This window comes from Podarcis bocagei (assembly GCF_964188305.1).
Source record: "Podarcis bocagei genome assembly, chromosome: 17".
Taxonomy (NCBI): domain Eukaryota; kingdom Metazoa; phylum Chordata; class Lepidosauria; order Squamata; family Lacertidae; genus Podarcis; species Podarcis bocagei.
Window position 1 is genome coordinate 12,349,076 of NC_138143.1, and position 23,402 is coordinate 12,372,477.

Genomic DNA, 23,402 nt, shown 5'->3' on the forward strand with positions numbered 1-23,402 from the left:
GCAGAGACTTTGTGTAACTACAATGGGGTATTGTGGATGAAATTCAGCCCAATTGTCTGGGTTAGTAGAGAGATTTTGTCTCTGCTGCAATATTATCCTTGAGTGTCCATGGGAATGAATGACAGCCAGTCACCTATAAGGGTGAATTAAGCATAACCCCTGATTTCTCTACTAGAAGGGCTTTTTTGCAACATTATTCTTTTTTTTTTTTTTTTTGGCTGCATATGGCAGCCATTTTGTGCTGGCGCCCACGGCACTTTTATCAATATATGAGTACCAGCACCCCATTTTGTTATGAAAAATGCACTGCTACCAGCAATTCCTTTTTGTGGAGAGAACTATGAAACTTGGGTTCAAACAGTAATGAGATTGACGAAGGTATGAACACCAGAGCCCACCTAAATAGTGTGCAGTATCTCCAGCCCCCAGGCTTTCTGAAAGTAAGTAGGGAAACAACCAGTGCACAATTTAAGAGGATGGGAGCAGTAAGAGCTGAGATTTATTTAACAGGGAGAGGAAGCAAGAGAAACAACTTAGGTAGGTATACAAATTAAAGTCTCTAAGCAGCAGAACTGGAGTATATGGAGTCCAATAATGGAGCATACACAAAAGTGAGCATTGAGAGATTGTAAGATCTGCCTGTGGCTACCTAGTCCTAGAAATGGGATGGGCCTCGAGCCGTTACGCACACTTGGTTTGGAGCTGCTGCTGAAGAAGTGCTGAGGCCTTTGGCAGAGATCTTTTTGATTACCTGCATTTGTGGAGATGCAAATGATTGAACCTAGGACAGTCAGTACGTAAAGTAGGAGCTCTACCATAGAACTATGGCCCATGTAAAGTGATGCACTCAAGGATACCACTGGTGTGGGGGGGGGGGACGACCTGTTCTGTTGACCACAGGGCATTGATTCAACTATGTCCAAAACTGTTTACTACATCCCATAGAATTCAATGGCAGTACTGAACAGCCCTTGTCTGGGTGGCCCTACCCCTTAATATCTCTGGCACCGGATTTTGTTTCTTGGTGTGAAACTAGAAAATTATTTTTAAGATTACTTTAAAAAGCTAAATTGTTTATTTCATGATACAAACTTTCTTCAGGAAAATCTTCAGCCACAATGATGATTAAAGCCAAACCAGACTTGATTTTCAAGTCTTGGGCACAAGACTTTTCCTTCACATATTGCCAGCGTGGGCAGGGGGCAATCTGGACAAGGATCCTGCCATGAGCTCAGGAGAATTTAATCCATTGACCTCTACTGGGGCCCTGATCTGAAGATGGTGTGAGCTAATCTGTACTATGACCATAGCAAAGGGTTAAAGCTCCTTAATGTCATATTCTCAATCTGGAATGGGGGTGAACACTAGCAATTTCTAGAAGAAAAGGCTTGCTCTCAAGGACCAACTACATGACAAATGTGACATGTAGTTTGGCCCCTAGGCAGGAGCAACCCTTCCTATATGGCTGGGAATAGAAGTCAGCCTGATTGAATCCCACTAACCACAGTGGACAGGACCCAAAAGGTTAATTGCCACATAATGGAATTAATGTTCCTTACAACATATTCATTTAAATTACAGCCCAGTTGTGTAAATGTAAAAATAATTTAGCTAAAATACTACTTCAAAATGAGAAGATCCAGAGGAAGAATGGAAAAGTGCAGAATTTCAATAAACTTAGGTAAAAACTTACATGTAAAGAGTTGGTTGAGACATAACATCAAAACATGGCTTGGCATTACGTGCATGAGTCTGGCTGGTCCCTCAGGCTCACAAACTCCACCTCCCATCTCCAGTGCCTTCTGCACAGCAATTTATAACCTCCTTTCCTAGTATGAGGTAACCCATAGTTTGCCACCTCATCCCAAACCAGCAAATTATTTACGCTTATCCAGCAGAATAAACCAAGTCCACATGCCTGAGGGCCCAGCCAGGTTTGGTATTGCCTCTGAATCACCCCAATGAAACAAATACAATTCCAAACCACATCTCAGATACTGTAAACCCCATTGGTTGAAAACTCTGCTCCATCATCTGTATAAGCAAATTTTGGTTCTTAGAACATAAAAAATATTTGAATTTCCTTTCATTAATTATAGGCTCCTTTCAGGAATATGCCTTCCAAAGTGGCTCACAAGGTGTTAAAAGCATAAAATGAAGCACAATTTGAAATTGAGCAAGCGTTAACACAACCAGGGAAGCCTGCATACAGCTGCATATTCTGGCTGTTCATCCTCTCTCCATTATAGAAACAGCCACTGCAGCCAGGTGATAAACTACACACTTCTTTGAAAGCATCCGTACGTCAATACCACCACTACTCTGCATCCCTTTTTTATTTGCAAAAGACACTAGTCTGGAGAGAAAGGACTGTTTCAGCTACTGTGTTTGTCCAACTGCAGAACCATAAAACATTGCTTAATCTTCCAACTCATTCTGTGCGTCCTCCCATGCATTTGGGGTGTGTGTGAGAGATTTTTTTCCACTCACTTGTACAACTCATCCTTATTTTTTGTACCATTATACTAAGAGTCATCCCCTTATGAGATGATACAAGTCTCTGCACACCCATTAAGTCTGCATTCCTTTTTGCAGGTGCCAGCTATTTCCACACAAACCCCAAACTTGTAATGCACAAGGCAAGAGATACAAACCCTCTTTTCAATGTTTTACACTAACACACACAGTCATCCCTGCTTCCCCACCACCACCACGCTCACCATCTTGAGGCACGTCTCTTCACCACATAGTAGAGTGGAGGTGGAGTGAAACAGAACAGAGTGAATGAATAAGTGAATAATGGTAGTGTAACTTACCCAACGCTTGGGGGTGGGAAGAGCAGCAATATCCAGAGACTGTTGCTTCAATCTTCCTTCAGTGCAAAGAGGCTTTTCTTGGGACCTTCTCTCTTTCTCCCCACCCCACCCCAGGGAGGTAATCAAGTCCTCTCAGTGCCTTTTAGCTCTTCAAGCTTGGTTTGGTCACAGAGCCTCCATAAGAAAGAAACTGTCATGTGAACTGTATTATCCTGGTACCCCAATGAGTGATGCCTAACTACTGCTCTGAAGAGTAAAGAAATGTGGGGGGACAGATTTTATATTCCTCCTCCCTCTAATGAAGGTTGATAAAAAATAATCTCAGGTTCTGAGGATTCAAAGTACAGTAAACTCCTCTTGTGTTTCTGCTCTCTCAGAACTGGGCCCCTTAAAAAGCTGCACCTGGCACCAGCAATATCTAGGAAAAAAGAATGAAAAGATCCAGGTTAGTTTACTACACTTAAAGCTTAACACAGTGGTGTACAACAGAAGACAAACTACATGGTTAAATTCTCAAATTACTAAAGCCCTGTGTAACCTAAGGCAACTTCAAAGGGGGAAAGAAACTGGCCTAACAGAGCTTTACATTTTTGATACAGTTAAAAAGAAAAAATATGTGCCTCGGCGTTAGTAAAAACTTGCATTCAACACCCACGGTCTTAAACGGAACTACTGTCATACAGAAACGAAGTGAAGACCAAATTAATGTGTAAAACTGTTAAGCCCCTAAGAAAAGCAAAGGTCATTGTTTCAGGCACAGAGTTTGCTTATACGGAATAAGCAGAATAATTACTACAAAACGCACGTTAGCACACAAGTCTGCAAGGATATTGTATTTTCTATCCAAGCTACCGTTCGTTCGTTCGTTAAAAAACAGATATGTTTTTTTAAAGGTCCAACAGAAAGGGCTTTAAGATGACACAAGGCAAAAATACACTATACTCCCCACACGGTAGCTTTTGCACGTCGACACAAACGCCGGAGCATCCTGCGTTCAGACAAAGAATTATAAAATAAAATATGCACGTGCGTTCCCCATCTTGAACACAGAAAATGAGTCAGAAGCCAATATCACGTCGGCAGCACGGCTTTTACACGAATGACTAACCTGGTTGCTTCTTTCCGACTCCTGTTCCTCCTCCTGCGAACAGCACTTTGGATTTAGGGTTGGGGGGTCGGGGGGAGAGAAAGAGATGCCTCGGTCTTCCGACCCCTCCCTGGATTATTAGGGAAAGAGGGTTAATAAAAATAAACTAGGGGGGGGGACCTCAAACGGGGTGGGGGTGGGAGAGGGGGGAAGGGGAGAAGTTACGGCAAAACGAAGAGGGCTAAACCACCGCTTTGCGAATCCGAAGAACAAAGATTGGGGGTGGGGGTGTTTTTCCCCCTCCCCTCCCCGCCCTCCTTAGTACCCTGCCCGATTATTTCCGGTGATCATGATCAATAATTGGGAGAAATTGCGAAGTAGGGCTGAAAACAAAGGGGGGGGGCGTAGACGGGTGGACGGAATCTGCCCCGCCCTCCTCGCGCGCGCTTTGAGGTGGGGGGGGGGGAGCTTTCCGCGAGTCCACAACCCAAACCGTGAAAGTTGGGGAGGGGGGAAGGAGGGAGGGGCGACTTGCCCTCGTTTAGAAGCGAGCAATTAATGCCTCCCTCCCCCCTCGACTTTAAAGGCAGGCAGGCAGGCAACCAACCCACCCACCCAGCTCCCGCCCGCTCGCCCCCAGAGGCTGTTCTGCAGAGCGAGCCTCCTCAGAAACCGCCTCACGGCCGAACTCTGCCTTCCCGACTGACCGACCGACGAGCCGGATGAGGAAAGGATGGGGAAAAGAGCAGCGGGCGGTGGAAGGGGGGGGGGAGCGGACAGACCTAAAGAAAAGGAAGGGAAAGGGTTAAAAGGGAGGGGGACGGGAGAAAAAGCGGGGAGGGGGGAACCGAAAGACGCGGCCGTCAGCGCGCGCGCCCGCGGCGTGAGGGGAACGAGGGAAGGCGTCGAGTCTGTACGCGGTGAGAGGGTGGGGGGGAGCGGGAAGGGGCGCCGCCGCCGCCGCCCCTTTTCCCTCGCGCGCCCGTTGTCTCGAAGCCCCCTCCCCTTCCTCGCAACCAATCAGGCTCGAGGAGCGGGAAAGGCGCGCGGAGAGAGCGCGAGCGCCCCGCCTCCCCTCGCCGCCGAGCGCGCGCCCCAACTGGGCTGCCGCCCTCTGAGGTGGCTCGGATCGTTAAAAACTTGGGGTGGGGGCGCTGCCTGTGTGAGGGAGAGACAAGGGGAAGTGAGCTGGAAGCAGCCGGGGGGAAGTGCCGCCGCCGCCGTTCCTCCTCTCCTGGCTCCGACGCGGCGTAATGGTTCCTGGCGAAGCTGAGGAGATATTTAACCCCACTCACCCCAAGAATTAGTGGCCCGTTCTACATTCCCCCCGCCAAATATATATTTTTTTCGTCGTATTCGCCCGCTTTGTAGGCCTCTGGAGTGAAAGGAAAAGGCGCAAACGTAAGCCCGCGCTTGACCTGAGGTGCGAACGCCTCAGCGAGGGCTCTGAGGGAAAAAGTGGAATAACGCTGAAAAGAAGGAGAGAGATGATCTGGGTTTCAATAACTCTCACGTTCCTAAAAATACTGTCGGCATCTTTCCATGGGGTGGGACACTCACCGCCCTCCCCCCCTCCACCATCAAACTGCAGGTGGCAAAGCTACACCCTCAGCCAGGAAAATTGCCACACCCGGTGCCGTGGCGCAAAACCAAGAATCAGCACGTGGTTTTTACATGGCAGCCCCCCCAAAAAAACTGCTAAATTGCGCTTTGCATCAGATATTGCAGAGCCATCCTGGTGCAAAAGTGAGGGGTTCTGCGGACACTCATCCATGAACTGGCACGGTTCTTTTCCTGTATAGGCTTCCCCAAAAGGCATCATATAATGGGGGAGGGATACAGATCCAGGGCTTCACAGCACCACTATGAGGCAGAAATGTCAATCCACTCCACCTATCCACTTGGATTCTACCTAAACTGTCATCGGATCACATCCCTGCCCACGGTTTGAGCCACAAAAATACATGGGCTGTGTGTTCCCTGCACCACCACAGCACAAAAACATGGACTCAGGACACTGAACCTCATAAATTCTCTTGATTTTTAAACTGAAGTACCACAAAACGTCATCAAATCACTTTTCAATTATTTTAACGCATGCCAGAGTGCCTTGTATGGTTTATGCTACGCTAGTGGTGAATCCCTAGGAGACAGGCAAGACGAACTCTTCTAAATAAACACACTACACACAGCAACCTTATGAAGCAAGCCAGTGCTATTTCCATATTACAGATGAGTGTAGAAACCACCTGTTGTTTAGGGCTGCTGCCCGATATTGCTGCTGCCCCCCAGCTTGCCGCACATTGCCTCACATGAGTTCTCTTAACCCTATGGAGCAACTTCCAGGAATTCATGGTCACACATCTTCATAGCCACCTTCCCACTTAAACTCATTTTATGTAAGTAATTTTCACAATCTTTAATATTTATATGGAACTTTCTTCACCCACTTGCACCCATATCATCCAAGATGTGGCTTGCTGGGCCATTTTGGGGGTGTTATACCCACCTGCCCTACACACAGTCTCTACACATGTTGTCAGGTGTGGGGTGGATAAGGGCAGGGCTTCAAAAAGAACTATGTATAAAAATTCAGTGTTTAATAAAGACATTTTTGAAAAGGAACTATCAGTAGCTTAAAGTGAGCTCCAGATCATTCCTTTGCTAGAGTAAGGCCTGCTTCTGCTCAACAGCTGATGGACACTGGAAGCTACTTCTATTTCCCAGCATTGCTCTTTGAACCTCCAAAAACCCCAAAGTTCAAAGAACAGCGCAGGGCTGTTTGAAAGCCCTTTAAAAAACTGCCCTGCATTGTACAGTACTTTGAAGTTGCGACAACAAGGGCTTCAAAATATAGCACCACCTGACATCACTATGGCACCAGGTGACTGACAGGTAGGTGCTCTCGCCCTGCCCTGTCAGATTTGTCCCACCATGAGTGAGGAGATTAGGATCTGCCCCACTAGTCAGAAAAGGTTGCCTACTCCTGACATATGAAATCTCGATACTTTTACAACAACGTTAAACAGTAGAGATAAGTCTTGGGTGGTGGAGGAATGCAGTTCTTACCTGATGAGAATGCAGGTAGGGGCAGAGGACATTCCGGATTCAGTTAGGTCCTGCCTCTGGGACTGAAAACAGAGCTAAAATGTCACTTCCTGTAAGGTGAGAAATGCTCACCATATACTCAATTACATAGCAAATTAAAGAAAAAACATCTGCAACAAAAAGAGCTAGAAATACGAACCACTGCCATAGAATCGGAAGAAATGAAACCAACAGATCATATTAATTGGAACAGAGAGAGCAAAATAACTCCCACTCTCCAAAAAATCAAACAAAATCTGGAAAATATAAGATTCATAGTAACTGGAATAAATGTAGAGATGGGCAGGATGCCTTACCCATGAGAATAAATGTTCATCAGGGTAAAAATAATACTTTCTCCCCACATGGGCAGGAAGACACTTCTGACTGGTATTTTTAAAAAGTAGTACAGTGATACCTTGGTTTTCGAACGTAATCTGTTCCAGAAGACCGTTCGAGTTCCAAAACATTCAAAAACTCAAAACGAAAGTCTCAATAAGGAAAACACAATATCAAAGTTGTGTGGCATGTTTGACTTCCAAGGCGTGTTTGAAAATCAAAGCATTTACTTCTCGGTTTACGGCGTTCGAGTTCCAAAACATTTGTCAACGGAGACGTTAAAAAACCGAGGTACCACTGTACATCCCTGGAAGGGAGAACTTGGTATCCAAATACCCCCATGTATTCTGAGCCCTAGGATATACAGGTTGTTAAGGATCCTGCTTTAGGAAACTGCCTTAAATAGTGGCATATGTTTCAGTCCTGTAGTGGCCTGTCTACAGAGACCCAAGAAGCTGTTTTGAACATTTCATCCAGGGGGGTTCTTTCCTGAAATGTGGTGCTTGTTCTTTGGGAGATAAGAGCTAAAGAATGGCAAGATCAATCCCCTGATCCATGATAGGTCAAATTAATGTTAACTTGAAGGGTAAGAACACGGGATAATTCTTGTCATTTTGGGAATACATAGTTCAAGCTCTACAGAAAAGGCCCCAATCTCAAAAACCCAGTGTGCTGAGGTTTATGGTCAGTAGCAAGTTTGTTTTGAGGGTGAGTAAATTAAGGGAAGCAGCTTCAAGGGTTTAAATAAGCTACAAGGAGGAACTTTGAAAGCCACATTTAGACTCCAAGAAGGCATACAGCGAACTGGAGGTGGAGATATCAGATAGGAAGTTTGCAGGTATTAGAAGAAATGGGATGTCCTCCAGAACTTGCAGTTATGCTGGAAAGAACAGAAATCTGTCTTTTCAATAAATTTACCGTATTTTTCTCTCTATAGGACGCACTTTTTCCCTCCTAAAAAGCAAGGGAAAATGTGTGTGCGTCCTATGGAGCGAATGCAGGGGGAGGCAGGCGGGAAAAGCCCCCAAGAGCCGCACACAAGCTCCGTGCGCTCTTGCGGGCTTTTCCCCAGGAGGGAGAAGGGACTGACTGGCCCCGTCAGTCCCTTCTCCCTCCTCGTAGAAAAGCCCGCAGGAGCCGCGCAGCCTTTAAAGAGCGCGCCGCTCTTGGGGGCTTTTCCCCAAGGAGGGAGAAGGGACTGGCTGGCCGAGTCAGTCCCTTCTCCCTCCTGTGGGCTTTTGTGGGAGATGGGGGAATTCCCCCACCTCCCGCAAAAGCAGGGAGAAGGTCTGGGAGAAGCACACAGGCTACGTGCAGCCTGTCCACTGCTCCCAGAGCTGGGGAGGGGGAAATCATATTTTTTTCCCTTGATTTCCCCCTCTGAAAACTAGGTGCGCCCTATGGTCAGGTGCGCCCTATAGAGCGAAAAATACGGTAGTTGAAGGCCTGGAAACTCCAAGGGCTGCTGTGTCTGACTTGTCACAGCATTTTTAAAGGCCCTTCTATTCTGTTAAGTTTATTTTGAAATCATGTATAAGAGGGTAGATACCAAAGTATTATTGGTACCCAGGTGGGAGATTTGCATGAGACTAAAAGAGTGGAAATTACTCTGGGATGGCAGCTCAGGGCTAGAAGAATCTGCCTTTCAACCTCCAGGCAGCTGTAGGTGAGGATGTAGGAGGAGGCATGTCATGCAGCAATCCAGAATTTCCAGAAAAGGTCATGGATTGAGAGTCTGAAACCTGTAGCAAATGGGGGGCAATAAAGATGATATGTGTCTTCTGATCCTCAATTCTCTTGATTGTTCTGAAAACAAGAACCAGACCTCCTGAAAAGTCTTCCAGAAGCCCTATCCTCAGATTCTGGGTTACTAGGGAAGTAATAAGTTTCTGCTCAAGGAAGCGAACAGATCACCTCTTTGAGGAGTTGTGGAAAACTCATTCTTGCTTGTCTGTTGACATAAGACTTAGTACATATGCTGTCCAGGTGAACAAAGGTATCTCTGGAACTGTCATGAAGGAAAGGCTTTCAATGGAAGTTGACTCACCCAAAGTTCAAAGAGGTTTATGCTGCAAGAGGCCTCCTTCTGTCACCATGTCCCTTAAACATTGCTCAGCTAGACTGATTGACACCAGTTATTACCACAGTCTCTAGCAGGGCCAGATTTAGGTTTGATGCAGCCCTAAGCTACTGAAGGTAATGGGGCCCTTTTTATGTGATATTTCAGGGAGCAGGCTAGCAGGCGGGGCCATTACTTACATCATAGGAGCCTACACAACACAAAACACTGTTGCTGTATGTAGGTTTTATTTTATTTGTTTTTTGTCTTATATTTTGGAAATGTACATCCAGGTTTTTTTTCTCCTTTAAATTTTTTTGGGGGCCCCAAGAGAGTGGGGTCCTAAGCTAGAGCTTGTTTAGCTTATATGTAAATCTGGCACTGGTCTCTAGGCTGATGGAACAGTGCAGGACCTCCTGTCTCGATTGAAGTGCTAGCTCTTGTGAACCTCTTAGGGAAGGATTTAAGAAAGATAGGGTCTCATCGTGGAAGGGTAACAGAAAGGTTTTTGAAGAGACTAACCATGATGGAAATCATCTTGCCTAGCAGTCTGGTAAGGGATTGAAGATGAACTGGGTAACTTATTCTAAAGGGGTCAAAATCCTCTATTCTGAGAGAGAAACACTGTTCAGACATAGATTGAGGGGATTGTATTGAGGGTATCCTGGATGCTGGATCTATTGGACAGGTTTTGTTCACTAGGATGCTGAGACACCTCAGCTGAGGTAAGGTGGATGTTCCAATTCCTTGGCTGAAGGAAGGGACACTAATAAAAATAATCTATGTAAAATGGATGAGCAGTCAGGGTTCTCAGACTCTTCAGAGGCTGGAGAAGATACTGAAGGAAAGGGCTCCAAACTGGAAATGGTTGTTCCTTCAAGTGAATCCTAGAAAGTGCAATGACAAGGGTGAATGTGAATGTGGAGGCAACAGAATCATACAATTGTAGAGCTGGGTCAGGGACACAAGTGTCATCTAGCCCAGCCTCCTGCAATGCAAGAACCACAACTAAAGAATCCCTCACAGATGGATATCCAGCCTCTACTTAAAAACCTCCAATGAAGGAAAGTCCATCACCTTCTGAAGCAGCCTGTTCTGATGTCAAACAGTTATTACCATCAGAAAGTTCTTCCTAATGTTTAGTCGGAATCTCCTTTCTTGTAATGTGAAGCCATTGGCTCAGATCCTAGCCTCTGGAGCAGCAAAAAACAAGCTTGCTCCATCATTGCTGTGACAGCCCTTCAAATATTTGAAGATGGGTATCATATCACCTCTCAATCTTTTCTTCTCCGGGCTGAACATACCCAGTTCCCTCCGTTCCCTCATAAGGCTTTGTTTCCAGACCCTTCATCATCTTGGTTGCCCTCTGCTGCACACATTTCAACTTGTGTTCTTCCATGCTGCAGATAGGGGATGGAATGACTCAATCCAACAAAATATGGAAGTATCCAAGAAAAGAGCATTTATGAAGCATTTGTAACATCCTCCTTAATGAACTGATGGTCCTCCAGGTGTCTGTAAAGGCCTGAAGTTTGCCACTAAAAGGAAGGAGTTAAGGCTGGCATCCCTGTAGTCATGAGGAAGAGTAACCCTTGTTACCAAAGGGTTAAGAATATATGGAGCTGCCTTTTGACTTGGAAGAATGCCATTTGGGCCTGTTGTTGTCACATCTATTCTGGGAAGAAAAGAGGGATGAAAGGAATGTTTCAAAGTAGAGGGTTTCTGGTCCCTTTTTTAGGAGGCACACACATAGACAGCCTCTCTCTTGTTTGAGTGGGTTTCTGTTTGCAAAGCATCTAGGAAAGCATCTGTGAAAAAGACTGCTGGTGAGGCTAATCTCATTTGCTGATATGAGGGCAGCCCTGGCAAGTATGAAGAAGCCGAGGAGGCTCAAAGGCTAGGGCTAAAGCCTCAACTCTCCTATGCAAGGTATATTCTGCAATCCCTCACACAACCCCTTAATGTATTTAGAGAAGATGGGAAGGGGGCATGGGGCCACATGGAAAAGCCATGCCCCCACACCACCCTCACATTCTTCTGACCACACATTCAAAGTTACATCACAACTTCTACTCATGTACTAGTGTACACAAGTAGAATTTCTGATGTAATTTGAACATCCAGATATTAGGAGAGCATGGCAACAGGGAGGGTCCCACAATCCCTTTAATACATTCTTTCAACATGTTAAGGGGTTCGTGTCAGCCCCACATTATCTCATCCAAATTAATGGGCGAAATAGCTTTAGGAGTTAAGGGAGCCACTAAACCACCTCTTCACATAACACTTGTTAAAACATCCTTGGGCAATATAATTTCTTGAACAAGAAAGGGATGGTTTACCCCACCCAAAGGGTTCAGCCCATTCTTTATTTTCTTATGGCAAATTCAAACACCAGGAAAGGAACCAAGGAACCTGAGACAGAGTAGGAAAAGGTAGGTCCATTCCAACTGGTTTGGTGGGTGCTGGAAGAGTTTCTGAAACATTTAACTGAAAGGTGTCCAGATCATACCAGACCAAAAAGAATCTGATTTGCCCCTGTGTACTATTCTTCTTCAAAAGTATTATTGGAACCCTTAGCATCAATTGAGGAAGCCCTAACAAAAGAACCAATGGAGAGGAAAGCAGTTCCCTAGATTTGCAGGGCTGTGGCCTGGAGGTTAATGGAAGAACCATTCTCTCCTAAGGGGCAATCAACACAGAACACAGCAATAGGAAAAGCACTTTGCCCCCAGCATTGCCTTTAGAAAGATAGGGAAGGCAGAAAAATGTAACCTGACTTCTGGACATACCCCTAGAATGGATTCTGCTCCTAAAATAATAAGGGGAAGAACTTTCTCTAGCCTGAAACCTTTCTCTGAACTAGGAAGAGTAGTGGTGGCACCTGTAGCTATTGGACCTTCCCTTCAGCTATGGGAACTGGAGCCGGAAGAAAAATATCTGTATCTGATGCAATTTGCAGAACTCTGGTTGAAACAACTCCAGGCATTACCACTTTCAGTTTAGGCTGGCAGTCTACAGTGTCCATATGCCATTCAAAAGGAAGAAAAGGGCTCATTGTGACCCTCCAAAATGGCAGGCATACCCTCCATGGCTGAATGAGCCATGAGCATGTATGGGGATGAGGCAGACACCTTTTCCTGAAAATAGCACCTATGAACCATGTCAGAAGGAGGGGAAAATATTTTATTGGTTCCCTTCTGAGAGAAAGCATGAGGAAGAAAAAAGAGTGCAATGTATAGGAACATTTCCACAGCAGGACTTAGGCTGCAATCTCAAAATCTTTTCCCCCAACCCAGAGCAAGGTGAGTTAGGTTCTGAGGAAAAAATAAGGTTCAGGATGGTTCATTTATTAAAACAATTTATACACCACTTTTAAACAAGAAGTCACCAAGGTGGCGAACAACAACCATAACTGAAGACAATCCACTAAAGCACGTTAAGAGTATATAAAAAAATAATCTGCTGTATCTAAAGTATAATTAAATCTGGTATACCATGTGGAAAAAAGTATAAAGATATAACACATCAAAGGTCCAGGAAGGCCTGAGTGAACAGATATGTTCTTACTAGTTAATGAAATATCAGTACTGTTAATGCCTGCTGGATATCTAGGAGATCATTCTACAAGGTGGGTACCACCACAGAGAAAACCCATTTCCAAGTGGTATCTGCAGGACATGGTGTGACCAAAGAGGACAGGAAGTGTTCTTTCAGGTAGCCTAGTCCCAAGCTGCATAGAGCCTTACAAGTCATCAGCAGCACCTTAAACCTGCCTCAGCAGAAAATTGGTAGCCAGTGCAATTACTTCTTTCAGCGTGGGCCATCCTGCTGCCCATGTGGAGATAATAGACAAAAAAAGTAACTGCTATCATATATACCGCTTGTGGGGAATTCCTAGATCACTAAAGGTCTTGGGACTTCTGTTCCTCATAAATTTTTCCTAAGTTTTTTGAGGATGGATGATGACTGAGGAATGACCTGCATCTTGTCAAAATTCTCAAATAGGAGGATATCTCAGAAGCATAGGACATTTGATTGCAGCTGCTTTCCAGAATGTAGGTACATAGGGTTCAGAGACGGATTTTCACCTGTGGATCTAACCTTTAAGGATACTGTACTGAGCTTCTCCAGATGATGGATTGCAACTGGTGCTGATGGGAGTTGCAGCCGAAAAGCTCCGTAGGCTCAGGTTGGAGAGTCAAACAAAGACCATAGCCAGGATATAGAAGCAAAACAGCAGCCAAGACGCTTGATCTTTATTGTTGGAACAATTACTTCCAAACTACAACATAGAAGATGCAGGCAGAGTTGGAATCCAACTTCCTCTAGACTAGGGTCATATCCCTGCATTAGCAGTTGTGAGATACTTCTGCTTGTGTTTGACATGTTAATGTTCCTCCCCACCCTTTTCTTTGTTTAGTAATTTAATATGCTTCATTTTTCTTTACATCTCAGGCATGAGGGTGATGAAGCATTTGCCGAAATATACAAATTGAGTCCTGGGGTGGTATTCAACAAAGTTTTATTCAGAGTAGAATGAACGGAAATGAATTAGCATGGCTAAGGTAGGTCTATTAATTTCAAAGGGTCTACTCTAAGTAAAACTTAGTTGGATACAACTCTAGGTTTCTTGAATGGTGGCTTTACACAAAGATGGTACTATTTAGACTTTGAACTCACTCTTTGATTCGAATATAAGAAATTTGTACTTGTAAGTTCTGGTCATTTGATTTCTTGAGAAGTGTTTGTGTCAACTACTCAATTGGTTCTTTGAATCGTTCAGTACTATTTCATACTGAACTGTGATTCAAGGATTGACAAATAAATTTCAAAAGCATAATGCAAAGTCTCTTGTCTGAATAAATGTCTTTAGTCATGTGAGAATATGGATGGGCCTACAGGCAGCTGACATTCTTGGCTGACTTTCAGGGGGTGGAGAAAAGCAATTTCATCACTGTTCCACATTATCAAAAAATGTTGGAATGCTGATACAGACATCATCCTAGGGTCACTAGGCATAGCGTGTATTGATTCTGAAGCCTTCTTTTAACTTTTAAAAAAGCAAACAGTTGTCTCTATCCATCTTTTAGGCAAATGCATGCTTTCTAAATGTATATTGCAGATACATGTATTCTATCCCTTTCCCACTGAACTCAAGTAAGAACTTCCCTGTCAGACATATTTCCTACTGCTGTATTCATTAATGGTGTATTTAAATCAATAGATTTAAATAATGTGTCTTTTCTCCTGGTGTGAAGCATTTTATACTGCTCTCTGTTTTACAATTTAAGACAATTATGTTATTTTAATATATTTTATAATGACTATGTGCCATCTTGGGGAAGCTTTTTTTGAATAGAGGCATAGGTATCTTCAAAATCATCAAAATAAATAAATAACATCGTTGTGGCATCCCCCTTTAAAAACATGCCCTGACTTTCATCAACATCTGAAAGACAGTCACTTTTCTTGAAAGCTCAGCCCTTTATTTCACAGCTTGCACAGCCCTGCTGGCTGGGGCTGATGGGAATTGTAGTCCAAAACATCTGGGGGGCACCAAGCTGGTCTAAGTAGCTGCATTTGATTAAGCCCAATTGCCAGTAATTATCTACCAATTTGTGGCAGATGCTATGAGTGAGAGACAGGGAGGATTGTTTGTGACTCCTGATGAAGTAGGGAAGGGATGAGTGCTAGAACTCTGAGTATTATATGTTATCCTTATAGCTAGAATATTGTATGGTGTTTATCAGCAAGTCATTTCCCCCATGATAGCTAGTGTGATGACTGTACATGTGGATGCATGAGGGTAGTTTGTGTGAGAGTATAACGGATGCATGAACACTGGTGTGATTCTTCCAGCGGGAAGGTTGGTGAGCGTGTGAGTGATTGGGACTGACCAGGATATGTTTGGGTGACATTGCTAGAAGGGAGCATTATAGTGGCAGGCCTACTTCTGTGATTGCTGGGGCAAGTGTACCCGGCTGCCCGCCCCCCTTTGCACCGGCCTGGGGGTAGGTAACATTGGATAATTGTTCCACTGTCCCCTGACAGTTATATTGTAGGGTGCCATAGAATAGAGTCTTTTCCCCAAGGCTTTAACATCTAAATGAAGCTGTTGGGGACAATATAGTATTGACATATGGCAAGGCAGGAGAGACACGAGAAACAATTGCAGCAGCAAACTGGCATATAGGATTTGATGAGAGCCTGTTTCTTCCCTGTCTCGCCCATATCTCATCTGCATTTTGACTGTTATACCAGAGCAACTTACCCCAGCATATCTGTGCAGTCATATTAGTGGCTCTCACATGATGGTGGCATGTCTCACATGTTGCCAGTGTAGGGAGGCAGCCACCATATCCAATAGCTCCCCAACCCATGTAGCTGAAGTGTAGGATTGGGCCTTTATATTATGTTCCTTTGTCCAAAGAAAAGCATGCATGTAGTATTGCCAAGTGTGATTAATAGCTGTACAATTATAGTGTACAATAGATCAATGGTTTCTGAGATCAGAACATACCTTTAAAAAGTGCAAGGAGGCAATGCAGATCTGTGGAAATTATCTGGATTTTTGCTGGGGGACTACTGTATGATCACATAATCTGCCTACATTTTCATTTGATTATAAATAAAATAAAATGAGCTTTGGAGAGAAAATGGGGGGAAGTGAGGTGCAACTGTGGCAGAGATGAGTTGGGAAAGAATACTGACATATTTGGGTCTGCAAACATCGTGTAGCATTCCTGCTATTCACAAACCCATTTGGAGCCACCCCTGCATTATCCAGCCCAGTGCCTATCAGTTACATCCAAGACCTTGCAAGGGCAGCCCTGCCATGAAACATCCCTCTCAGATGGCAGACTTTAGGCACCATTAAGGCAGGAAGGCAAACTCTACTCCATGGAATAATTCCCACTCAGAGGTTCTCCTGTCCAATGCCGCTGAAGCGACTAAGAACCGCACCATTGTGCCAGCACTCTTGCACAGCTCCTGCTGATCCCAAGGAGGCAAAAACTGCAGCAGAGAGAAAACGGTACAGCACTCGGCTACCTAAAGTGCAGTGGGCTGTTTTAGTGTCACCGACGAGGATCCTGGTATCCTGCCTGCCTTAGCGGCAAGCCGGACCCTGATCATTTATTCAAGGGCCTTTGGAGAGCTAGTCCTCCCAGTATCGATTTCCAGAGGACATGGCGCAAAGGGAAAGTACGCACACTAGCCCTGAAGGGATGCCAGATCAGAAAACCAGACGTGGGGAGCGCACCGCAGCGCCGTTCTTTGCAGCGGCTTCATGCACGTGGCACACGGAGTCTGTTGCCTGCTTACTAAGGAGATGTCCTGCAGCAGCACATTCGCCTCTTGCGAGGCTGCAGCTTCCCTCCCCATTTCCGTGTGTGTGTGTGTGTGTGTGTTTGTGGATGGCTCTGCCTGCTTGCGTATTTCAGCCAAGCGTGTGAGAAGCGCGTCCCCTGCCTTTCTGGGGCTGGAAGACGAGCGGAGCGCCTTCTTCCAAGACTGCACCCAGGCCAAGCCTGGGAAACCTGGGCGTTGGCTGGCAATATGCTTCCCTTGCGCCAGGCCGCCAAGGAGTCCAAGAACGCAGCAAGACCTCTTCCCTGGAGCGATCAGTGGGAAGAGGAGGGAGTAGGAGCGCTCTGCGTCCCAGGGAGGTGGGTGGGGGACGTGGCGCGCGCGTTCGCGGGGCCTGCAGCCGCTTGCGCGGCGCCGCCTCCTCCCCTTTCCTGCCTTCCTCGCGCGCCAGCTGGAGGAGCACAGGCAGCGACTTTTGCAGCTTTGCGGCGCCGCCTTGCCATCTTCTGGTGCAAGCCGGCTAGAACCGGCCTCAGCAGAAGCAGAAAGCATCAGCAGCAGCAGCAAAGGGGCGGTGGCGGCCGCGACTCCACCTCCTCAGAAGGACAGGAACGCGCCTGCACGCTTCTCCTTCCCCGGGGCGGTCCCTTCCTATCCAAAGGATGCTGCTGCCGCCGCCGCCGCCGCCGCTGCATGCGGGATTGAACCAAGGGGAAGTGAAGAAAATCCAAAAAGCGATTACGTTTATTCCCTACACATCAAAGTAAATCTCAGCGGAGTTTGCTCTCCCAGATTAATTAATTAAAATTTTAATTGTCACATTTATAATCTAGCAAGGAGCTCAAGGTGGCAGGCAGGGTTCTCCATCTCCCCATTTTATCCCCACAAAAACCATGGGAGGTAGGCTAGGCTGGCTGAGACAGTGACTGAGCCAAGCTCACCCAGGGAGCTTCATGGCTGGCTGGGGGGGATTTGAATCCTGTTTTCTCCCAGGTCCTACTCTGACATTCACCCGTGTGAACCACCAAGATCCGGCACACAGCAGAATCTCCATAAGGAAGCTGGGAGGACTGGAGCAGTGTTGCCACCTCATCTCTTTTACTGACCCTTCCATTATGCCTTCTGAGGCTGCCGCCTTTAAGTTGGTGTGCAAAGCTTTGCCTGAGGATGGAGGTGGAGTGATGGGAGGGAAGCACCACCTGCCATATTCATAGTAAAGGGACCCCTGACCGTTAGGTCCAGTCGTGACCGACTCTCGGGTTGCGGCGCTCATCTCGTTTTATTGGTCGAGGGAGCTGGCGTTTGTCTGCAGACAGTTTTTCCAGGTCATGTGGCCAGCATGACTAAGCCGCTTCTGGCGAACCAGAGCAGCGCACGGAAACGCCGTTTACCTTTCCGCCAGAGCAGTACCTATTTATCTACTTGCACTTTGACGTGCTTTCGAACTGCTAGGTTGGCAGGAGCAGGGACCAAGCAACGGGAGCTCACTCTGTCGCGGGGATTTGAACCACCAACCTTCTGATCGGCAAGTCCTAGGCTCTGTGGTTTAACCCACAATGCCCCCCGTGTCCCGCCATATTCATAGAAACCTAGAACTGAAGAGCCATAGAACTGGAAGGGACCACAAGGGTCATCTAGTCCTCACCTATCACTTTATAAGGCAGTGTTAATAGTTCTCTGCTCCATTATGTGGTGGTTACTGCTTGGCCACAATTGAAACGGTTGTGTATGTCACTCCCACTGCAAAATGGGGCTATTGATGGCTTCCTTCATAGAATTGTTAGATGAGTGAGATCCAGGCTGGAAAGCACTTTGTAGAACCAAGGAATGCTAACAGAGCAAAAGATTCATTCATTCATTCATTCATTCATTCATTAAAAATGGGTGTATTTCAGCCTGTCTCCCCAAACAAAACACGGAGGTACACTTTTGTTCTGAAGTCATTTGATCAACATTTAAGATTAGATAGTATCCACTAGTGGAGAACAAATGGGAACAATCCAAGAATGGCATCTACAAATATCAGAAGATGCTCCCCTGAAGTTTGTCCATAGCTTTCAAGGGCTGATTGGTTTAGGAGAAGTGAAGTCTGACCAAAAGCCTCATTGGGACCAAGTGTGAAATGTAAAACCTCTGTTGTGTATTGAGTCAAAGGATTTTATATCTGTATTATTATTGTCTGTATTCGCATTAGGGTAAAGTAACTGCCTTTTGGTTTCAAAGGGTACAGCTACTATTGGTTCATTTAAGCTGCTGTATTTGGATCCTCTGTCTTATTGGTTCCCTCCAAAAGGCAGGACTGTGATTGCCTGATATTGTTCCCTCCAAAATGTATCCTTTCTTGCTAGTTCCCTGTCCCTATAAATGTAGCTTTCCTCTCCCCAGTCTTTAGTCTTGTTGCTTTAATAAAGAAGTGTTACTAGAGAACTGTCTCCAGCATGTTATATCAAGAGAGCTGAAATCACAAACCCCACGTCACAACAACCTCATCTCACATCCTGAGGAGAAGACCCAGGGAAGAGAGAAAAATAGGGAAGGGCAGGAAAGCCATTGGTGTTGTTTCTGTTTATGTGTGCCATATCTAACAGGAGACAGAATATCATGGGAAAATAAAGCTTAAGCCTTTTACCCTGTACCAGTCTGAGGCCAAAACTGCACTTCTTTGTTTGGAACTGTGTGCGTCTTAATGCAAGAAAATGTATTTTCCAGGTGTTGTAGTAACAAGGTGAAAGGAATGCATTGGTAATTATCCCATCTTCCTCTTTTTGGTCTTGACTGTTCTCCCCACTTTTGTTCTCCTTTGTGGTTCTGGACTCCACGTGTCAGACATAATTGCTGCAGGTATTCCTTGCAGCAAAAACCAAGTGTGTGCAGTATACCTGCATTTTTAAACATCTATGTACACATGCCAAGATCTTGAGATTGGAATGGGGCTCCCAAGCCAGGGGCAAAACGAAGTGTTATATCACCCAGCTCAAAGACCCAGTTTGGCAGCCCCCCATGCACATTTGCATACACACCCACACAGGTTGAGAGCCTCAGTGGTGCCCCTCTGGAGATGTCACAGGGCAAAAAACCTGGCTAGCCCCTCCCCTTGCATAGCTACGACTCAGCCCAAGCATTAGCGTCTTTTTAAAAATGCAGTTTTGCTATCTACTATAGCATGAAATGTTAACTATGCTGTATATGCTGTCTGTGTAAAAGACCTGTGAAACTGTGTGTCTGCAGAAATTATGTTTGTTGCCTGAAGTGTAGAGCCGTTGTGCTGTTCTTTTTCTTTCTACCTCTATCTATCTGTGGCTAATTCACTCTACTCTTCCTGCATTCCATCCTTTCTTAAATCTCACTCCTGCCAGATTGCCAGACATCCTTCAGCAAATAGCAGAGCTGGCCAGATCTGAATTTTCATTTGAGTGTCCCGTGTTGGCATGAAAAATGTGTGCCTTTCAAGAATGCTTCACCATTTGCCCTGCAATCTGTATGCCTTTATTAACCAATTTTAAAAGCCTCTATTTATATCCTTGTTCTTACAACACCCTGTGTGCCTGTGTTTTGAAACAGTAAAAGTGGTGAAGTGATTGGTCTCATTGTGGGAAAGTTATCCTTTCCCTCAATTTTTCCTCCAGCTTCATCCTTTAACCATATAGTTCTGTACTGGCTGTAAATATAACCACATATGTTCAAAAGCAATATGGGGGGAGGTCTCTCTCGATAACCCATTTCCTCTGTGGGGTAGCCTTACAAAAATGGTGAATGTTGTGCTTACTGAGGATATGAACCGATAATTGCTCTCTCCCCACCTTCTTTCTATTTCAGACACTGCAATTGCTGGAAGCAGAGGAGGAGGAGGAGGAGGCATAGGCGCCGACTCCATGGGGCTTGAGGGGGCCCGAGCCCCCTCAATAATTCGTTTGGGGGGGCTCAGCCCCCCCAATAATCTCGAGCGCGGCGAGATAATCTTGAGGCTCTGCCTGTTGACGCTTGGCGCGTCCGCGGCTTTTATAGGGCACCGGCGCGGCGGGGGGCGCCGGGTCGGGGGAGGGGGGCGGCCGGCCTGTCTCCTTGGCAACCCCATTGAGCAGCGCCGGCTCCCCCGGGAGGACCATCCCCCCGCGCCGCCGATCGCCAACACCGCCGACGCTGTGGCTGCCCGAGCCCGAGCCTGAGCCTGAGCCCGACCCGGAGCCCGAGCCCGAGCCCGAGCCAGAGCCCGCCAGTCAGTCAGGAAGGAAGGAGAAATGGGGAGGGAGACGAGGGAGGAAAATTGCGCGCAGGGTGAAGAAAGGAGAAGGGCGAACGAGACGAGCTTCCAACCCAAAAAAGGGCTGGAAGACTGGGAGGATGCAGGATCGGGAAAGAAAGCGACGCCTTCCCCGCCCGCGACGTCGCCCGCTTGTCATTGGCAGCGCAGCGGGCGCCCAGAGGGGCTGGGCACCGGCGCAGGGCCGCTCCGCAGCCGCGGAGGACAGCTGCGCGGCTAGCAAGGTGTGCCGCGTAGAGCGCGGCCCTTGTGTGGCCCGGTGGCCAGGCAAGCTCGGGCGGGGACCCCCATGCGAATCTAAGACGGGAGAAGAGGGCAGAGCAAAGGGGGTCCCTTCCCCAACCTCCGGCTCTGAGACTTCCCTGCGCCCCAGAAAAGCGAAAGGATTTTCTCTCTTTTTTATATATATAAATATTTTATTAAGGTTTCAAATACAAAGTTAGAAACATACACTGAAGAAAAAAGTAAAAGAACAAGAAAAAGAAGAAAAGAAAAAGAAGAAAAGAAAACCAACCATTCAACACATTTTTTATATAACTAACTGGACTTCCTCGCATCTCCCTTACCCTGCATTCTTTATAATAAAGATATCAGCAAATTATTACCTTGTTTCGTACCTTATTTTGTACTTTTCAAATACTATACCTCTAAATTTAACATACTTTTCATCAGTTACTTATATCTTAAATTAAACATAGTATTACCTTAGATTTTGACCTTTTCTTACTTAAAATATAATTTCCTGTTTCCCAAATCTAATTGCTGAAGCTATAGTTTCCGAATCGTGTAAATTTTTAACATTCATACAACTTATATTGTTTTTGTAAATAGTCCTTAAATTTTTCCCAGTCCTCTTCCGTTGTTTCTTCTCCCAAATCTCGGATTCTGCCAGTCATTTCAGCCAGTTCCATGTAGTCCATCAATTGCGTCTGCCACTCTTCCAGTGTGGGCAAATCTTGTGTCTTCCAATATTTTGCGATAAGTATTCTTGCTGCTGTAGTTGCATACATAAAGAAAGTTCTATCCTTCTTTAACACTTTCTGGCCAACAATGCCCAAGAGGAAGGCCTCTGGTTTCTTGGGAAAGGTATACTTAAATACCTTTTTTAACTCATTATAGATCATTTCCCAGAAGGCCTTCACTTTTGGACAAGTCCACCAGAGGTGAAAGAATGTCCCTTCAGCCTCCTTACATTTCCAACATTTATTATCAGACAGGTGATATATTTTTGCAAGCTTGACTGGGGTCATGTACCACCTATAAATCATTTTCATAATATTTTCCATCAAGGCATTACATGCCGTGAATTTCTTTCCGGTGGTCCATAACCTTTCCCAGTCCTCAAACATGATGTTATACCCAATATCCTGAGCCCATTTTATCATGGCTGATTTGACTGTCTCATCTTGAGTGATTTTCTCTTCAACCTGCCCTCCATCCTCTTGCGGAAAACTCTTTGCCTGCCCTGCCCGTATCTCGTTTTTGCTTTTTAATTCCACACACGCACCCTTCGGACTTCGTGGCAATCGGGCGCGCGGGTGCGTTTCCTAAGAGAGTGAGGACCCCCGCCTCCTCCCCACCTGCTCCCTCACCAGCCAGCCAGCCAGCCAGCCGCACGCCCTAGCCGGAGAGTCCCGGCCGTCCCCGTCGCGCAATCGGCTGGATCTCCCTTCAGCAGGCCGTGCTCACAACTCGGCCCAGGGACCCGCAGCAGCGGATCTCCGGCCCAGCTGAAGAATCCGGCAACAAGCCCCCTCCTCCCCAATCGCTCCGCCGAAATACGCTCCAAAACCCGCCAGATAGGCCGCCGGCCGCCAAGTCTCGTGGCGCCCTGAGCGAGGGTCTCTCCCCAACACCGCCACCTCGAACTGCGTTCTCCCGGCTACCCGAGCGAACCAGCGGCAGGACCCCGGTATGGGCCCCCCCAATATTTTTTATAAGTCGGCGCCCCTGGGAGGAGGAGATGCTTTGAAGGGAGAAGTAGGTCAGTGTGTAGATGGCAGCTGCCTCTGATACATTGTGATGCTAGGAGGAAGGATGCAGATGGGGAAAGAAGGGAATGGCGGGAAGGGAACCTAAGCCAAGCTTGCAAGGGAGGCTTCAGTAGCAGCAGGGGAGGAGGAGATAGTGAGGGAGTCGCTGGTAGCAGTTGCAGGGTGGGGACTCTTCCTGAAAGCTGATTGCACAAACAGCAAACACTCCCTTTCCCCTCCTCCACTTTCTTTCCTCCCATCCGCATTGCTTGCTTCCTCCTTTTGGGAAGTACCCTATCTGAGAATGAGAAAAAAGGCTGCCACAGTCAGTTACAAGTCCTCGTTACTATTGCCTGCCTGAATCAGAACTGATCACAATGAAAGATTGCTTAGAATGCACTTGGTTTTCCTGCACTAAATGTGAGAATGGAGAAACAGCATAGGTGAAACAAACAAGGGACCGGAGGAG

At 46.3% G+C, this 23,402-nt stretch overlaps 1 protein-coding gene and 1 long non-coding RNA gene across 2 annotated transcripts in view; one reads left to right on the forward strand and one right to left on the reverse strand.

Annotated features, from left to right (window-relative positions):
• The window catches only part of RIMKLB (ribosomal modification protein rimK like family member B), a 39,220-nt gene extending 34,351 nt beyond the window's left edge, over positions 1-4,869 (reverse strand). The window contains exons 1-2 of the mRNA XM_081176785.1: positions 3,925-4,869; positions 2,817-3,234 (exon numbers count right to left, since the gene is read on the reverse strand). The gene's annotated coding sequence lies outside the window, so the exon portion shown is untranslated. The remainder of the gene's footprint in view (positions 1-2,816; positions 3,235-3,924) is intronic.
• A 789-nt stretch (positions 4,870-5,658) lies between these two features.
• Positions 5,659-23,402, forward strand: part of LOC308577056 — a 28,557-nt gene continuing 10,813 nt past the window's right edge. The window contains exons 1-3 of the long non-coding RNA XR_014003395.1: positions 5,659-6,302; positions 20,516-20,554; positions 22,921-22,944. This is a non-coding gene — a long non-coding RNA (uncharacterized lncRNA). The remainder of the gene's footprint in view (positions 6,303-20,515; positions 20,555-22,920; positions 22,945-23,402) is intronic.